Genomic DNA, 14,934 nt, shown 5'->3' with positions numbered 1-14,934 from the left:
TTTGTGCGCCATATGGATGGATAAAATAATTAGTTAGCCATTCAAATTCAAAGCATGTTTGAATTTGAATGGATAACTTATCACTTGCCCTTTCATCCTTATCCATTTTGTGCGCCACATTACTTACACGAGAAAAGGTTTCTCATGAAATTTTTCCATGCACAAAGAGCCACGCCCCTTCTCTTCTCACGCCCAAAAGGATAGGGATAAGTTGGTTTTCGTTTGAATTCAAATTTGATTTGAATTCAAATGTGTAACCTCTTGTCTTTATCCTCTCACACGGATAAGACACGTTCGATGTTGTTTTAAAAAGAGGAGAAAGGTGGGATGTGCGTAGAAAAATTAGGAGAGAAACTTTGGGGTGTGAGGAAGGCTTCTGCGCAAGGTGAAGGTCCAAAACCTTCCGAGAGAAAAAGAAAGAAAAGAGAGAAAATTGGGCACAGGGTTTTTGGTGTGTACCCTAGGTTTCTACCTAGGGTTCGGGAAGTGAGATTGGTGTGCCACAAGTGTCGTGAGTCCACCAAATTTAGAGAGAGATCCATCAGCCTCTCAAGTAACTGTGCAGATGATCCAGAGCATCTGAGAAGTCGGCACACATCGATCGAAGGAGTTCGATCAACATCTGCCATCAAAAGGATGAAATCACGAACTAGCATTCGTGAGGAGCTGATCAGACGGGAGCTTCGTGTGGATGATCTGCAGAGGCCAGACAGTTGGGTGGCTATGATGTGACAATCAGAGCCCTCCGATGGTGATCAGATTGCGGTGATCGACTACCCGCAAAAGGTGATGTGTTCTGAACACAGTACTGTAAAACATTTACTGATTCAAATTTGAATTTCAAATTTAAATGCATGCTGTTGTATCATATTTAGATCCTAGTGTAGGGTTAATTAGTATTAATTAATGAGATTAATTAATAATTCTGCTGTAAAATAGTAATTTTGAAAAAGTTTCAAAATTACCATTTTGCCCCTGCACTAAATTTTCGCTTCATCAATTATGTGGACTAGTTGAGAAATTTAAAGATCATACTCACTCAGGAGAAGCTCTCTTATATTCTTGACATCCCTGAACCATAAGAGATTGGGGATGATGCCACAGAAGAGGAGGTATCCACATACAGGATGTGGAAGAATGACAGTTTGACTATCAAGTGCACATACTGGCCTCTATGAGCAATAAGTTGCAGAGACAGCATGAGAGCATAGATACTCAATCCATACTCCTCAATCTTAAAGAGTTGTATGAGAACAGAGTAGAACTGCTAGATATGAGTATCTAAGTAGTTATTCCATGTTAGAATGACTGAGGGATCATCCATACAAGACTATGTCCTGAAGGTCATTGATCTGATCACTAGATTGGGTCAACTTGATTTTGTGATGGATGGAGAATTAAGTCAGGATTTGATCCTGCAATCTCTCCTCGAGTCATTTGCTTAGTTTGTTGTGAACTATCATATGAACAAACTGAATACCTTCTTGCCTGAGCTGTTAAATATGCTTAAGACAGTTGAGAGCCATATTAAGAAAGAAAAGGCTCCACTTCTTCTTGTGGGTAAAACCTCTAAGAAGAAGTCAGGTTTTAAGGGTTCAAAGAAAGCATTGAATCCTAAGGTTGGCAAGATGAAGAAGAAGGAAAGAAAGTCTCTGGACAGGGTACCTGCTTTCACTACGACAAGGCAGGACACTGGAAAAGAAATTGCAAATTATATCTTGCAACTGTAAAGACAGGTGCAAGCGATGCACCAAAAGGTATATATGAGATACATACAATTTTATCATTAAGTTCTTCCAATTCAGACTCTTGGGTATTGGATACCGCCTGCGGTTCTCATATCTACAAGTCGTTGTAGGGGCTGCAAAACATTAGAGTGCTGAAGAAGGGTGACTTCGAGCTCTACGGTGCTGGAAGAGAGTCAATCCAAGCAGAGGCTGTAGGAACATATATGTCAAAGTTACCTTCTGGAAAGATCTTAGAGCTAAAAAACTGTTATTATATGCCTAAGATCATTAGAAATATTATTTCTGTATCGTTACTATTGCAACGAGGTTATGAAATAAATGGAAAGAGCAATAGTTGCTCAATTTCTTTTTCTAATGAAATTATTTGTCATGGCATTATTAATAATGATCTTCTAATTCTATCTAATGACAATATTTTTCATATTAATAAAAGTAAAAAGCGAAAGAGAGAAGAGTTGAATAATATTTTACTTTGGCATTGTCGACTTGGTCATATAAGTGAAACAAGGATTAACAAGTTATACAAAGAAGAGTTCTTTGATCCTTATGATTATGAATCATTAGGTACTTGTGAATCTTGTCTTATAGAAAAAATAACTAAGACTCCATTTAGTGGACATGGAGAAAGGATAAGTGAGTTATTAGGACTTGTACATACTAATGTATGTGGTCCTATGACAACAGAAGACAGAGGAGAATACTCTTATTTTATAACATTCACTGATGATTAATCTAGGTTTGGATATGTGTATCTTATGAAACACAAATCCGAAGCCTTTGATAAATTTAAAGAGTATCAAAGTATGATCGAGAAACAAACTGGAAAAAGTATTAAAATTCTTCGATCTGATCGAAGAGGAGAATACTTATCCAATGAATTTTTAGATCATCTTAAAGAAAATGGAATTCTCTCAGAATGGACTCCTCCCTATACACCACAGCTAAATGGTGTAGCAGAAAGGAGGAATCGCACATTATTAGATATGGTACGGTCCATGATGTACCTTACAGATTTGCCAATTTTTTTTTAGAATATGCCCTAGAAACTGCTGTCTATATCCTGAATAGAGTACCTTCAAAATCTATGCCAAGCACTCCATATGGGATATGGAGAGGAAAGAAGCCTAATCTTAAGTATCTTAAGATATGGAGCTGTCCAGCTTATGTTAAAAGAAATTTTGGACATAAGCTGAGTGCTAGGACAGATAAATACTTATTTGTAGGTTATCCTAAAGAGAGTATAGGATACCTCTTTTACCATCCTACTGAACATAAGGTGTTTGTCAGTAAATATGCCACTTTTATGAAAAAAGAGTTTATCCTAGAAAGAGGCAGTGGAAAAAAAATTAAACTTGGAGAAGTTCAAGACCTACAAATGCAAGCACAAGATGATCCTCAACCAAAAATATCTATTAATGAAGTACAAACACAAAGTACACCTCCTCTCCGAAGGTCGGATAGGGTGCGGAATGCACCTATGAGGTATGGGTTTGTTATTGAGAATAATGAAGCCCACATCATTGAGAATGATGAACCTTTGACCTATACGGAAGCCATCATGAGAAGGGACTCAGATAAATAGCTAGAGGCTATGAAATTCAAAATGGACTCCATGTATTCCAACCAAGTGTGGACTTTGGTTGATGCACCAGAGGGTGTGACTCCTATTGGATGCAAATGGTCTATAAGAAAAAGATTGGAGCGGATGGCCAAGTTGAAACCTATAAAGCTAGATTAGTAGCTAAAGGTTTCAGGCAAAAATAGGGTATTGATTATGATGAAATATTTTCACCTGTTGCCATGCTCAAATCTATACGGATTATGCTTGCAATAGCAGCATACCATGATTATGAGATTTGACAAATGGATGTGAAGACCGCCTTCCTTAATGGTTATCTTGAGGAAGAGGTTTACATATCTCAGCCAGAAAGGTTTGTCTCAAAAGGGAGAGAAAATCAGGTATGCAAGCTTAAGAAATCTATTTATGGATTAAAACAGGCTTCGAAGAGTTGGAATATTCGATTTGATGTTACAGTCAAAGAGTTTGGCTTTATCAAAAATGTGGATGAACCTTGTGTATACAAGAAGACTAGTGGGAGTGCCATTATCTTCTTAGTTTTATATGTGGATGACATACTTCTTATTGGGAATGATATCTCAATATTACAATCGGTCAAGACATGGCTATCAAGTAAGTTTTCCATGAAGGATTTGGGTGAAGCATCCTATATACTAGATATAAAGATCTATAGGGATAGATCTAAGAGGATGTTAGGCTTGTCCCAATCCAGGTACATAGACTTAGTGCTAAAGAGGTTTAGCATGGATGGAAGTAAAAGAGGTTATTTACCCATGAGTCAAGGCATACATCTCTCTAAAAGATATCTCCTAAAATATCAGAAGAGAGAAATAGAATGAGTTCTATTCCCTATGCTTCGACAGTAGGATCGATCATGTATTCTATGCTATATACTAGGCCTGATGTTGCCTATGCCTTAGGCATAGTTAGTAGATTTCAGACTGATCCAGGAGAAGATCATTGGAAAGTAGTAAAAAATATTCTTAAGTACCTAAGAAAGACTAAAGATATTTTTCTGGTATATGGAGGATCTGATTTAAAACTAGAAAGTTATTCTGACTCTAGTTTCCAATCAGACTCTGATGATAGCAAGTCCACTTCAGGGTATGTCTTTACTCTTAATGGTGGAGCTGTTAGTTGAAAAAGTTTCAAGCAGCAGACTGTAGCTGACTCAACCACTGAGGTAGAATATATAGCTGTAAGTGAAGCTGCCAAGGAAGCCGTTTGGATGAAGAAGTTCATCACTGAGTTGGGTGTCATTTCTGAGATTAAAAATTCAGTATCACTTTACTGTGATAATACTGGAGCAGTTGCTCAAGCAAAGAAATCAAGGTCTCATCATAAATCCAAGCACATTCTAAGATGCTTCCATCTTGTTCGTGAAATAATCGAAAGATAAGATATTATCATTGAACGAGTAGAAACAAAGAATAACATAGCAGACCCATTCACTAAGGCTCTACCACAGTAGCAGTTTGATCGCCATCTCGATTGTATGGGGATAAAATATAAGGGTGATTGGCTTTAGTGCAAGTGGAAGATTGAAAGGAATATGCCCTACAAGCTAATCGAAATTTGTATTTTGATAGATTTTTCTTGTAATCTTCCAGACTTATGTATTGACTCTTTAAATAATAAAAGATATTTTTCATCATATGCTGCATCTTACTTTAGTAATGATTATGATGAACTCCATAAATTAGAAAAATGGGTTTAGAGTTATGATGAGATCATACCTATGAGATCTAAAATTCTAAAAATCCTGATTTAGAATATTCCTAGTCATAGGAGCATTGAGTAGGAGATCAATGTTTCGGATAGATTAGCACTTTCTATATATGCTCGATGGAGAGGGTGGCAGATCTTATATGCCACTTGTGTGAGACACTAATATAAGGAAGTGGGTGCTCATTAGAGAATAAGTTCACTGAATTGATCCGACTTAAGAAACATCTAATGGAATTTACTTACCTGTCAAGAGATATTTTCTTATAGTGGGAGTTGTGCATGTAATCTTTTGACCTGAGACTACCATAGAACCTTGTATATATGAATCCATATTTTTTGATTCATACTCATTCATGACTTAGTCATGCACGGGGTGTTCTAGATATGGTAGAATGTGTATGGAGGTTGTGAGTAGGTCAACATGGAATCGATCACTCCTAGTAAGAGGAAATCACATCCTACTTATTCTGATCGATTGATGATTCAGGAAGCCTTTGATCAAAGTAGAATAAAATTAAAAAGAGTTTTTAATATTTTATTAATTGAATCATCATACAAGATTGACAGAAATATGAGTATGATATTAGATTTGACATCATTCCATATCTAGAGTCATATTCGGGGTGTAGGGAGATCGCAGGATCAAATTGCATGGTAACTTTCCACTGAAGGATATTTTTGATATTTTCATCAAAAATTTTATATCTTTCAGGTAGACATGATACGTCGCTAGACGTCAATCTTATCTTATGGGTTTGATCAAATTAAAGAGTTTAATTCAATAACAATTAAAAGAGTTTAATTGCTGAAATCAGGTTAGCTCGATTGGATCTAGATCGGTTAGATTAAATTCTAATCAAATCAAATCGACTTGAACTCAGATCTATTGCTAGCTAGATGTGAAACCCAATGGGTCACATACAAAGGGTATTGATCAGGGGTCTAATTGGATTAGATCATGTTTGCAAAATTAACATGCTAGCACATGTTGCAAAAAACTAGCTCCTTGTTTTGAATCAGGTTTAAAATTGATTCCAGATTGGGCTAATTAAAGCCAAATTAATTCAAATAAATTTTGGATTTGAGTTGGTTCAGCCCTTGGCTACATGCATCAAAAATTTGGACTTAGGAAACTAAGTTTCGATGAGTCAAGAATTTTTCTTGTGCGTGGGTGCAGTTCTTGTGTGCAGAAACAGTTTTTGCATCCCATGAGAGGGATGCCTCATCCTTGAGCTTATCCTATGTTCTATGGTGAAATAAATTTTTGAATGATTTCTATCAGCCTGATCCATGCGCCTGACCAAGAGTCCAACTTGTGAAGGACTCTAACCCATTTGTCACGCCACTTCTTAATCTAAAGTTTTTCCACGATATTCTCATGTTAGCACCTTGATTTTTGGCCATTGGATGACCAAATTACATTGATGGGTGGTGGAAAAAAATTATGCCATGGGAAGCTGCGTGACTCATCGAAGAATCATCGAGAAAAATATTCCGAAGAGTCCTGCATGAAGCATCTCTTGGATTTTTTTTCGATGATTGCCATGTGTCAAAAGCTTTCAGATAGTCATGAAAATTTATCAGAAGGTATGAAATTTTCTGATGGATGCGAGATGGCACGTGGAAGGGGTGCAAAAAATTCCCGAAGGCAACCCATCGCTAAGTATTTAAAGGGGGGTGCGCCGGGGGATTGGATTCATTCAGATTTCCAATTTCTCCTTTCTTTCTAACATCCTCTCCGTATTATCCAATTAGTCTCTTCTTCTCTTGTTAGGATAAGTCCAAAAATAGAAAAGACAAGTTCAATTTTAGGACAAGAGTCTAGGAAGAGAATTAAGAAAGACAAGGAGAGAAGAAAGGTAGGGATAGGAAGGCTAGGAGAAGAGGAAGAGCATCTTGAGGTCCTGGTGTTCAAGAAAATTCTCAGAGTGAGAATTTTGGAGGAGGAATCATCTTAAAGAGTTGGTGTCCTGATCATAGCCCTGTGTGGATCACCATTGGAGGGTGAAACTTGGGCACCTGGTGGAGGTTCTGCCAAAATTTAGATTAAGCGCTGCAGGTATTCTTCTATAACTTAAATTTAATCTTGAATTTATGTTATATATGATTGTTAATCATCAAAGTGATGCTGGTTTAAGGGTTTAATGTTTAGAATTTTTTTATTAAAATTTTGAAATCCATTATGTTTCCACTGTGCATGCCCACCCTGAAACCCTACAGTGCCGACTAGAGTCCAAGCTGGATGGAAAATCTGTATTGATTATAGAAAACTGAATGCAGCCATAAAAAAGATCATTTTTCTCTACCATTCATTGACCAGATGTTGGAAAGGTTAGCCAGACATGAGTTCTATTATTTTTTTGATGGATATTCTGGCTATAACCAGATTCCTATAGCACTAGAGGACCAAGAGAAGACCATATTTACCTATCCATTTGAAACTTTCGCCTATAGATGCATGCCCTTTGGTTTATGTAATGCTCCATCTACTTTTCAAAGGTGCATGGTCAGCATCTTTACTGACATGATCAAGAGATTTCTAAAAATATTCATGGATAATTTTTTCATCTTTAGCTTCACCTTCTCTGAGTTCCTACATCACCTAAGACTAGTCTTAGAAAGGTGTAAGAAGAAATACTTAGTGCTTAATTGAAAAAAATACCAATTCATGGTCAAAGAAGGCATAGTACTTGGCCATGTTATCTCAAAGAAAGAAATTGAAGTGGATAAAGCCAAAATAGATTTGATTGCAAATCTTTCACCACCCAAATCAGTCAAAGAAATTCGCTCATTCTTAGGACATGCTGGCTTCTATAGGAGGTTCATAAAAAATTTTAACAAAATAGCTCGACCACTGACCAATCTTCTTGCCAAACACATCAAATTTGATTTCACTTCTAAGTGCCTCGATTCTTTTGAACATTTTAAAAAGGCAGTGACATTCGCACCCATCATTCACCCATCTGATTGGACTTAATCCTTCAAACTCATATGTGATACATCAAATCATGCCATCAGAGCTATTTTAAGATAAAAAATTGATAAGTTGCCATGAGTTATTTACTATGCCAGTAGGACCCTTAATGATGCGCAGTTTAACACTCAACCACTGAAAAAGAGTTCTTAGTTATCATCTTTGCCCTCGAAAAATTTAGATCTTATTTGGTTGGGTCATATGTCATTGTATACACTGATCACTCAGCTATTAAATATCTCTTAATAAAAAAAGATGCAAAAGCATGCTTGATCCGATGGATTTTACTTCTTTAGAAATTTGACTTAGAAATCAGAGATGAGAAAAGAATCAAAAAATATAGTGCCTGATCACCTATCTCGATTGACTGATGCACTCTCTAACAAATCTCAATAGAAGAGTTTTTTCCTGATGAATAACTCATATCTGTGATCAAAGAACTATGTATGCTGATATTGTCAATTACTTAGCCACTGGTAGGATTTTCTCTTACTGGACCACTTAAGACAAACACAAATTCTTTGCCCAAGTAAAATATTTTATTTGAGATGATCCATATCTGTTTAAATAATATTCTGACCAAATCATTAGAAGATGTATCCCGGACCATGAGCTCAAAAGTATCTTATCCTTTTGTCATGACCAAGCCTGTGGTGGCCACTTTGGTCTAAAAAAACTGCTGCAAAAGTTCTCCAATGTGGATTCTATTGGCCCAATTTGTTTAAGGACGCTCATGAATATTGTAAAAGCTACACTAGGTGTCAACAAGTAGGACGGATCACAAAAAGAGATATGATGCCATTAAATCCGATCTTAGTTGTTGAGATTTTTGATGTGTGGGGTATCGATTCATAGGACCATTTCCAAACTCTTTCAGGAATGAATATATCTTAGTGGCTGTCGATTACATATCCAAATGGGTAGAGATTATGTCGTATAGATCAAATGATAGTAAAATTATTATCAAAATTTTTTTAAAAAATATCCTCTCTCAGGAAACATATTTTTGCAATCAATCCTTTGCAACTCTGATGAAGAAATACAACATCATCCATAAATTATCAACACCCTATCACCTCCAGACTAGTGGACAAGTTGAAGTTTCAAATCATCAAATCAAACAAATTCTAGAGAAGACTGTGAGTACAATAGAAAAGATTGGTCATTGAAGCTAATGGATGCTCTTTGGGCATATCGCACTGCCTTCAAAACCAACTTAGAAATATCTCCTTATAGGCTTGTGTTTGGTAAAGCATGTCACTTGCCAGTAGAGCTTGAACATAGGGCTATGTGAGCTATCAAAAAGTTAAACATGGATCTAGACGAGGCTGGATAACATAGGAAGCTACAAATTGATGAACTTGAGGAAATCAGGAATGAAGCATACGACAATGCTAAGATATACAAAGAACGAACTAAGGTATTTCATGATCGAGCAATTTTTAAAAAATTATTTTTATCTGGTTAAAAAGTTTTTTTGTATAACTTTAGGTTACATTTATTTTCTGAAAAACTTAGATGTAGATGGACAAGACCCTATATAGTAAAAGAAGTTTTCTCTCATGGGACTATAGAGATCAAAAACCCAAGCAATGATGCTACTTTTAAAGTAAATGGACAACGATTGAAATCACTCTTGAAGTTACCTGTTGAAATTGAGAAGGAGGCCATGGTTCTCTATGAGCCTATTTATTCTAATTAATTCTGTATCATGGTTCAGTCCGACTAAAGACTTGAAACTTAGTACTTTTTAGAAGGCAACCCAAATTTTTTATTTTGTTTTAACTGGTCTTCATTTTTCTTAGGAATAATGGACCGCTCTACGTAGAAGCAGCTTGGTCTGATTGAAGATGGGAGGAAGAGAATTAATTTTGAAAAGACTTCTGGATCAAGTGATATCTCTCCTTTTCTTTCTCTTTGTATGCATCTTTCATTTTTTCTACTCTATTGAGGACAATATCGATTAAGTTGAAGAAAAATTAAAAAAAAAAATTAAGTCCTCAAGTAAGTTAGTATTTAGTATTTAAGCACCTGATTATACTTAAAAATTGAGTTAAACTAAGTATTTTTTTTAAAAAAATGGATGTACAGATTAGAAAGTTTGTGAGATACTGAGGAATCAATTATTAAGAAAACTCAATAAAGAGTTAAGTTTAGAACTTAAATAATTTTTCTTGAGTATTTCTAAATTTTTCTACCTGCATCAAAGAAGAGTTTACTTTCTATGAGCTTGTGTAGGATAACTATATATTTCTTCATATAAAAAAATAAAAAAAAAAAAGAAAAAAAGTTTTCAAGTACTTCATGCTGAATAACCGGATCTCTTTGCCTAAGCAAGTATTGAGTTTCGCGTCAAAAGGTACGAAGGGCAAAGAAGCTTTGTTGTAAAGCTAGTTTTAACTCGTAGTCTGTTTGATTTGAGCAACTAAGTCTGAGGAATATTCTATACTTAGTGCTCTAAAATCATTTGGTTCGTGAGTCATTGGCTGAAAACTCACTACATGGGTCAAACAGAGAGCTTAAGGGGTTAAGACACTCAATAGCAGTATAATATTAAAAAAATAAAGATAAAATCTAAACATTGATCTCCCACCGAGTGACTGGGCCCCTTCGCCTACGTAAACGTTGTGATTCACGTCAAAAAATGGGCAATATGAAGATATTTTTTATAATAAATGAAGGACGGAAGTAACAATATACTTGTCCATATGAAGGTTAATAATTTGGAGATAAACGTAGGGATAATTTAGAAAAAAATTAATATTCTTGGCTTAACTCCCACATTGATTAGTATTAATACTCCAATGAAATACCTTCCTCACGCTCTACTGAACATCAGTGGCCCTTTTGAATAATACTTGATGAAATTCGAAACTCTAAGTTAAACAGTATTTAATTCTAAATCTTTTCTTTACTCGAGGACGAGTAAAGTTCAAGTTGGAAGATGTGATCAGTACATCAAATATATCATAAAAAGTATTAAAATTTTTAATATTTAATTCTTATTATTTTAAATTTGATATTTTTTATATTTTTTTAAAAATAATTAATTATGAAGATTTAATTACAAATCAACAAGCAAACGGCTCTTCAATACGTGCAGATGAAGCTCATGTCCAAATCAGGTCGGTCAGATGTACAACATACAATAATTCATTGATGTCTGGTAGGGATTTTATGAATAAAAAAATAAAAAAAAGAAGGGAGAAGAAGTGGACCAGAGATTCCATGAACAAAAGAAAATAAAAAAAAAAAAAAGGGAGAGGAAGTGGACCAAGCTGTTTGGAGGGATCTAAGCTGTTTGGAGAGAGAGAAGAGAGAGAGGGGTTGTAATGAGGAGGGACCCATAGGTTTTTTATATTTGAATTTTTGGAGGCTGAGAGGAGAAGCCTGGGTGCGTGGGATTTGGCGCGTGAGATTTGAATAGCCTAGGTCCTCATAACAAGCAAATGGAAGTGGGTCTTGACAGCGCACGTGTATGCAACAGTAGAGCTGGCATGATTTGGTGCGAGTGTGGCGTGGGTGCAGGAGGTTTAAACGCACCTAGGCGCATGGGGTCTTGTGGGTGCGATCCTGGTGGTGCATGGGCAGCGCGGTTCACAACCTTCGCGAATGTAGAAATAATGCGGCACGACTTACACAGGGTTCGAGCAATGCTGGTTCGGTCCAAGTTGAGACCAGAGAGTTTACATACACGGAATTGGGCGAGGCGCTTGGGACGTGGATGAGAAGCCGTAAGGTTTTAAATCCTAAAAAAATAAGTAATCCGTGAGAGAGTAGGCGATTGAACACGGTCAAGACTATGGAGGCTTTTGAAGGCTATAAAAAAAAGAGTCCAGATACACAAGAGAAAAATATCTAAGAGTGAAAGAGGCATAGAGAGAGGATAGCAGCAAGTATCGGGTGAACAACAGTAGAAGCAGAGAGAAAGAACAGGAGCGGAAGTAGTATAAAATTTTTATTTTATTATTTTGGATCTTGAAAAAGAGAAGAATATGGAGCTAGAGATCATGATGCGTGGCTAAATCTCTTCAATTTAGGAATACAATGAAGTTTGTAAATGAATTTTTATTTTCTTTCTTGTATTTAATTTTCATGCAATAAAATTATACTTTTATTTCATATCTTTTTATTCTGAGGTATCGATCTAACCTACACGGCCTAAACCATCTACTAACGTGCCGTGATCCTTGGATACGGTATGTGCCTAGGAAAAATAGATCGTGGTATGTTAGATTAAACCTTATATCTTGTAATTAAATTTAAATAGTTTATACTCTAATAGGACGAGCCATAATCTATTGATATAGTCCGTACCCCTTAGAGATAAGTTATACTAATACCTTAATCACAAGAATTAATATTGCAACATAGAAAAAAGAAAATAAATCTAATTTGCATGGTGGATTCGAAATTCCTATGTTATCTCTCTGACTTATTTTCTTTCACAAATTAATTTACATTTGCAATTAAATTTTTGCTATTTTATTCTTTCTTTAATCCTTCTACAATCAATTCTCTTTTATTTCTTCTTCTTCTTTTTCAAAGAAAAAGAAAAACAATCGCCCTAGATCCCTAAAGAAGCGATCCCAACTCACCCTATCTATATAGTTTAACTTGATTTTTATTCTTGACCACCTATGAAAACGATCAGTCATCTAGGAATGAGAATACATAGGATGCGATCTCCTCTTGCTAGGAGTGATCGATTCTATGATGACCTATTCACAACTTTCACACACACTCCACCATATCTAGAACGTATATGTCTTAATGCCATGCCTGGGTATGAAGTAAAATATGGCTTCATGTGCATAAGGTTTTATGGTGATCTCAGGTCTAAAGATCACTTGCACAAATCCCACTTAGAGAACCACCTTTGACATGCAAGTAAAGCTTCCATAAGATGTTCTCTTTCATAGAGTCAATTCAGTAGACTCATTTCTCAAATAAGTACCCACATCCTTGTATTAGTGTCCTACACAAATGGCTAGTGAGATCTCCACCCTCTCCATCGAGCATACATTGAATGTGCCAGTCTATCCGAAATATTGATCCCTGACTCAATGCTCCTACGATCAGAAATATTTAAGATTAAAATTTTAGAATTTTAGATCTCACTAGCATAACCTATTCATGTCTCCTAAAATCATTGCTCTAATCTTTGGGATTCATCATAATAAGATGCAGCTAATATGATGAATCAATGCTTCATTAATTTATCAAATAATAAATGTCATTATATGAGTTGAAAAATTACAAAGAAAAGTCCCATCGCAACATAGTTGCGATTGGCTTATAGGGTACTCTTCTTTCACAAATACAAATAGGTTAATAGTTCTATGAGTGTATTTCTTATTTTGTATGTGAATAAAATTTTTTTAATCAAAAATGACATTCCTTATATTACAGGGAATGAAGGTTTTGCTATTTTTATTGTTCTCCATAAAGGATTTGGAAAAAGCATCCTTCATCCTAGAGATGAAGATCTATAAAGATAGATGTAAAAGGCTACTTAGGTTATTCCAGTCTACGTACATAGAATGTTTATGAGTAGAACTTGTGCTATCATAAACACCATGTAGAAGATCGAATATGGTATACTCACTAGGGTAGTGAGTGGATGCCTATAAGATCCGAATGAGAATCACTGGTAAGGTCATCCTTAAGTATTTAAGAAATACTAAAGATTGGTGACTCGATTATGGAGAATCTTACTTAAAACTTGTTGAGTATGACTCCAATTTTTAGTTAGACATAATAGCAAGAATGTGTCAGAATACATCTTTACCCTAGATAATGGAGCAATTTACTGGAAAAGTTTCAAGCAGAAAGATATAGACAATCTAATTTGTGAGGCTGAATACATTACAGTATTCGATGCTTGCAAGGAAGCTATGTGATTGTAGAGGTTCATTGGCAAGCTAGGAGTGGCACCCTCCAATGATGGTCCTTATTCGAAAAATCTGTTAAGGTGACATCAATCCTTAGAAGATCGACAAAAAGAAAAATCTGACCAACCTATTTACTAAAGCCTTAGTATCTAGGAGTTCTAAGATGATAAATCAAAGATGGATATATGATACTATACTGATTGACTTTAATCCAAGTGAAAGTTGTTGAAAAATATGTCCTAAAGTCAATCGTTTGATGATTATGCTAATTATAAATATATATGAATTGATAAATAATAAAAGTTATTTGGTCTTTCTCATCACAAGATTTCATCTTCTAACGAACTCATATGTTGTAATGAAGTTCTAAGAATTACTTTGATCGATAAAAGAGGATTTATCGGATAATCTTTCAACTGGTTTGCGATCAAACGATACGCTATTACTAGGACGATAGCGATATCAAGTGTAGGTCATTATGTGCCATATGTGTTGGTTGTCCTTGTAACCAAATAGTGTGGAGATACTGGTATGGCATGCAAGTGAGATGTAGGAGTATATCATCACTGAACGTGACCAACTATGGAGTACTCTACTGTCAAGGGTAGCTCACGAAGGGTATGGGTATAAGTGTCCTTCCAATATGAGATCATCACGGTGACTTACAAGCAACTCACTATATTTTGGTACTGGACTAACTGAGTTTTAAATTCAGTGACGAAAGATTTCTGGGTACAGTCAAGTACTTGTTAAGTCCCTATATAAGTAAAGATGAGATTGATCCTTCCGAATTAGTAGGCGTTAATGTATCAATGTATTTCAATTTAGCAAAATCTAGATCGGATAATCTATTTGATGGATTTAAAAAATTAAAATATAATGTGGATGACTTATTTAGGATTGATAGTTAAATCCTATGTCTCCTTGAGTATTAAGATCAAAAAGATGAATTATACAGTAACCATACGCCAGTAGGTTCTTGAATGTTGCTTCGCTATTATTCGACCTATC

Source organism: Elaeis guineensis, chromosome 11 (assembly GCF_000442705.2).
Source record: "Elaeis guineensis isolate ETL-2024a chromosome 11, EG11, whole genome shotgun sequence".
In the NCBI taxonomy this organism is placed as follows: Eukaryota; Viridiplantae; Streptophyta; class Magnoliopsida; order Arecales; family Arecaceae; genus Elaeis; species Elaeis guineensis.
Note: the sequence above shows the minus strand (reverse complement) of the source record.